Raw genomic sequence first — 5,936 nt, forward strand, 5'->3', positions numbered from 1 at the left:
GTTGTTAAAGTGCTCGGTTACACTAACATCTTCCGCATACTTCATGTTGATAAGCTCTTTGATAAGGAATGCTCTCTTGGCAGCTATCTTCTTCTTAAAGAGGGATTCTAACTTCTTTCGAAGTGCTTGCACATCAGTCTCTTTAGACACATGATGATAGATGCTTTCATCCACCCATTGTCTAATAGTATCAATGGTTTTACGATCTATCTTGATCCAATGGCATAAAACATACTTGCTAGCTTGTTCTTAATACCTTCCATTGGTCATGAAAATCTTTACAATAAAGCATGTCCTCTAGTCTTGATTTCCAGGTAATCCAGGTGAGTTTCCTAGTCACACCCTCCATTATAAATAGATATTAGCCAAACCGAAAGAACAAGAAATACACTCTTATCTCTTTTTTCTCGCACACACTTTTCCCTTACAATATTCTCTCACACTAAGTCCTTGAGTGGAACACACGTTATTGTCAATAGCCCCTTTATATAGACATAATAAAGGTCTTATTCAATAAGAATTACTAATCCTAATTGAAATCTAGTTATGAATATTTCTCCAATTGAGAAACCAACTCCAATTGGAAAAATCACTTCAATTGGGTAAACAACTTCATTTGAGAAAACACAATTTAATCTTCTAAGACTACAATTTTAATAGACTTACGACAACTCATCATGGGTTTGAAAAATCCAACCTCTATAACACAAGCTCGACTAGCAAATGTACATTTCCTACTAACATAGCTAGTTGTTTGGTGTTGTATGCTATTAACTCCCAGTTGAGCATCTGACTCGGTTTCTAATTAGCTAAGATGGTTAGAGCAGTGTCATCTTCCTTTGCATCCAAATTTGAACCTCACTTGTGTAATTAGCCAAGATTTGAACTAATTAGCCAAGATTTGAACTAATTAGCCAAGATGGTTCAATCGAACGCTATAAGGCTCGCTTGGCAACATAGGAAAAATCCAAGAGTAACGACTATAATCATCCGAAAATAAGATATAATAACGAAAACCGGAGGTTGACGGAGTAGACGACATCCAAACATTGGAATCAATTAAATAAAATGGAAACAGAGCAATAACTTTATTTGAATGAAAACGAAGTTTGTGTGACTTAGAAAGTGCACAGGGCTTACAAAACTCTTTATTTAAAGTAGCCATAGAACCTAAAGATAATTTAGACAAAACTTTGAAGGATGGAAGACCAAGACGAGAGTTCCACAAGTAGGAGGAGACTGCTGGAAGGCAAACTAACGAGACGGAGGCACGGCATAAAGATGATCCTTACAGTGGCCCTAAAACAACGAAGGACTATTATAAAAGTCAGAAATAACTTGACTAAAATGATGAGTACTAACAACCACAGAATTGTTTTTAGTAAGCAGAGAAACAGACAAAAAAAAAAATTCCTAATAGAGGGAACATGTAAGACATTATTTAATTGGAATTGATGAGAACCCAAGTGAAAGGGAAGAGAGCCGGTGTGAGCAATAGGAAGTGAAGCCCTGTTACCAACAAGAATAGATGTGTTACCAAGATATGGAGAGATGTCTTGAAAAGCAACCTCATTATTAGTCATGTGGTGAGTGGCTCCTATATCAAAGTACCAAGTAGGATCATGAGTTGTGCCAAATGGAAAAGCACGATAGCCCACAAAGAGAGGTGGAGGGCGATAAGGGTAAGCAAGAATATGATAACCTGGAGTGTTGCATAAAATTACACCAAAATCTATGAGCGGCACCTAGAACACCTTGTTGTTGATTAGGATGAAAAGCTCATTGATTTGATTGTCAATCACCACGACCATCGTGGCCACGAAGGTGCTGGTTGGAATGACCACGACATGGAGGAGGCCTGTTGTTATTTCCTCTGCGTTGGGCCTGCTATGCAGGTTGGGAAAAGGGATGTGATGTTGGGCCTTAGGCCTGGTACGCAACAGGTTACTGCTATAGTGGGAAAACCTGATATGGTAGTAGTGTTGTAGGTTCTGAGGATGGCCAGGCTATTGGTTGTGGGCCACGGTTGGCTGTGGAAATTGGGCCAAAGGCTGTGGCTAGGCCTGCACAGGAGTCAATCCACTTGGAGTGGTAGCAAACATAACATGGACAGTAGGGTCAACGCGGGTTTGGAACTCAAATTGCAAGAAACGAGATCGAAGGTTGATGAATTCTAGAAAGGGAAGAGAATTAATTACGATGATCAAAACATCGAGTAATCAGGACCGAGACCTTTGAGAACATAACTCACTAAATTAGTATTAGAAACAGGTTGATTAATAGTTTGAGATGGAACATGAGCCCTTTGTAAGTGCCAAGAGTTGAAAACGGAGATTGGTGGCATATTGGCAAGGGAAGCCTGAGAAAAGTGTGCATAAAGGCACTCCCAAAACACCTAAAGAGGTTTTAGCAATACTAAGTGACAAAATAGGTTCGGAAAGAGTAGAAGTCAAATAGCTGACTACCAATTGAATTATAACTCGTTTAGGTAAATCAAATCAATGGGCTTTTAGCCAAACATACTAGTCAACTGAGTAAAAATTGTCAGAATCCCACAAGCATATACATCAAACAAACTTAAAAGGTTAAAACTTAACAAATTGAACATTAGTTAAGTTTAATTCTTAGTACTTGAGTTAAGTTCACTTGATTAATAAAGTGTCAATACTAGCAAACTGATGCAGGGTGCAACGTATATAAACAAAATAAAATGACAGATATAATTGATAGGTAGGGTCCATTATTTCCTAGTGCGAGGAGAGGCCTGAAAACCCTATAAACTTTGGTTCTAGTACCAGCCTACAATGTAGACACTAAAAAGAATAAAGCAGAACAATCTCACAAAGAGTAAGGCACAAAATTGAAACAGAGAAACACTCTGAGTATTTTCATTAATCAAAACGTCCAACTTCCCAACCTTCCAGCAAGAAGTGGGTTTTATCACTAATTTGTAACTTACATTCAGAATTCAAAAGGGCCTTAAACTTAATAACACTGGAAATTGAAAATTACATGAAGAAAGGCTATTATTAGCCATAAAAATGTTATGGCTGTTATGAGCAGCCAAAAAAAGGCCCCAAACTATTATTGAGTTTATTAAGTCATACTTAGTATTGTTAGGCATTCAATTTATCCCAACGATCCATAAATGAACTAGCCATCATATCTGCATCATCTTCTCCGGGTAAGAGAAAATTCACCCCGAATTTGCAGTTCCAATATACTCACATTGCCCTCTTTGAATGGAATGAAATGTTTGACTTTGAACACATCAGAAGTACGAATATGGCTAGGTAACTTCAGGCGTTAAGCATTGGGATTAATCTTTTCAAGAATTTCATATGGCCCAATCTTCCTTGCAGATAACTTATTGTATTCTCCAGCTGAAAAACGATCCTTTGTCAAAACTGCCCAAACAAAATCTCCCACATCAGACTCCACCATTCGCCTTTTGGAATATGCATGAGCTTTATATTTATGACTTGTTGCTTGAAGGTACTTGTGCTTCATGCTATGGACCTGCTGGACTTATCAATGAAACTTTCAGCTTTACCACTACTTCTTTTCGCATTTGGTACATGAGCAAGATCAACTGGTGCTCGTGGAATTAAGTCAAAGACAATATAAAAAGGACGCATTCCGGTGCTGTGATTGACGGAACGATTGTAAGCAAACTCCATAATACGTAACTTTTGGTCCCATAACTTCAGATGCTCACCAACTAAGCATTGCAAAAGGTCCCCCAATGAGCGATTCACAACTTCCATTTGCCCATCAGTTTGAGGATGATAAGCATTGCTGAAATTCAATTGTGTATTAGCTAATTTCCACAAGCTCCTCAAAAAATGACTTTGAAATTTGGTGTCCCGATCAAAAACAATCAAACTTGGTAACCCATGAATTCGGTATACATCACGAAAGAACAACTCAGCAACTTTCAAAGCATTCGTTGTCTTCTTGTAGGCAATAAAGTGAGCCATTTTAGAAAATTGATCCACCATAACAAAAATGGAGTCTACACCACGCTGAGTACGAGGCAAACCCAAAACAAATTCATGCGTATATCCACCCATGGTTGTGATGGAGTGGGTAATGGCATGTACAATCCAGTGTTGGTTGCCTTGCCCTTGGAAACTTGACAAATTTGACATCGTTCCACAAAACAATATACTTCTTTGCGCATGGTAGGCCAAAAATAAGAGAAAGAAACAAGCTCAAAGGTCTTGTCCCTTCCAACGTGGCCTTCATTATGTAACTCTTGTATGATCCTCAATCTCAAACTAACCTTCGGGATGCAAAGTTGATTTCCTTTAAAGAGAAACCAATCATGGAACACATAATATATTCTCAAATAAACTTGTCCCCGAGTTTTGTTTAGTCTTCCTTTGTCTTTTGGATACCCAACAAGTACTTTCCACAATAACCAATTAAGAACCACAAATTTAGCGTGCATCAACATATCCAAATAGTACAAAATTCCAAATAATTTCATTCTTCTCCAGTTTGTCATGTTTTGTTTGGAATTTAATCTTTTCTTGATGACATAAATTGCATTTGAGTGCACATAAAATTTCCAGCAAACATCTTGATATTTCAGACTTTGAAAAGTGCGGACATAATTCGAACAATGTGAAAATTTTCTTTTCTCCAAGTAAAATTTTGTAGCATGACAAGCAATTAACGGTTCCCAAACATAATCATAAAAGTTATAGAAATGTAGAATAGATTTTACCGCAAGTACCTCAACCATTGGACCCAAATCTTCATCACCATTGCATTCATCCAGAACAACACAATGAGTTTCGATTTGCAGAGTAAATTGAATTTCATTAACTACTTTAATCATAAGCATGTAATATTCATCATACTCATCATAAATTGGTAGAGAACTCCAGTCGACTAAATTATCGATTTCGTAAAATCTTGACAACGGTAACATGATAACCAAAGAATCGATTAGGGCTCTGATACCAACTGATTGTCATGTCGAGCCAAAGATTGCTTGGTTTCTGCCATTTCATCTCCTTGGGAATGAACATTTCATCTTGGAAACATCCTGAAGAACGTAAACTGAGCTCTGATACCAACTGATGCATGGCGTAGCAGATAGAAACGAAATTAAATGATAGATAGAATTGATAGGTAGGGTCCACTATCTGCTAGTGCGATGAGAGGCCTGAAAACCCTATAAACTTTGGTTCTAGTACCAGTCTACAATGTAGACACTAGAAAGAACAAAGCAGAACAATCTCACAAAGAGAAAGGCACAAAACTAAAATAGAGAAACACTCTGAGTATTTTCATTAATCAAAATGTCCAACTTCCCAACCTTCTAGCAAGAAGTGTGTTTTATCACTAATTTGTAACTTACATTCAGAATTCAAAAGGGCCTTAAACTTAATAACACTGGAAATTGAAAATTATACGAAGAAAGGCTATTATCAGCCATAAAAATGTCCTGACTGTTATGAGCAGCAAAAAAAAAAAAAAAAAAAAACACCCCAAGCTATTATTGAGTTTATTAAGTCCTACTTAATATTGTTAAGCATTGAATTTATCTCAACGATCCATAAATGAACTAGCCATCATATCTGCATCATAAACCCTACAATATTTAATTCCAACAAGGTTAAGGCTTTGTAAAGTCATGAACATAAGGAAGTTTTTGGTTGAAAAAACCCACCTTTGGTTAAAAAAACCAAGGACTCTCCACTGAGTCCAATCCACTAGTGTAAACAAACATTCATACAAAGATCCACACAAAGTTCAATTCTTAGAACCCTATCTAAGGAGCAGTTTTACCTTTGTGCAACATTGGCTTACACGAGACGGACTCATTTAGTATTCACGAAGTGGCAGCTCGTCCTGAGCTCATCACCTCGTGGCATTGGGATCAACATGATCAATGATATGATAAGATTTTATGATATGCACAA

This window comes from Malus sylvestris, chromosome 14, assembly GCF_916048215.2.
Source record: "Malus sylvestris chromosome 14, drMalSylv7.2, whole genome shotgun sequence".
NCBI classification, from domain to species: domain Eukaryota; kingdom Viridiplantae; phylum Streptophyta; class Magnoliopsida; order Rosales; family Rosaceae; genus Malus; species Malus sylvestris.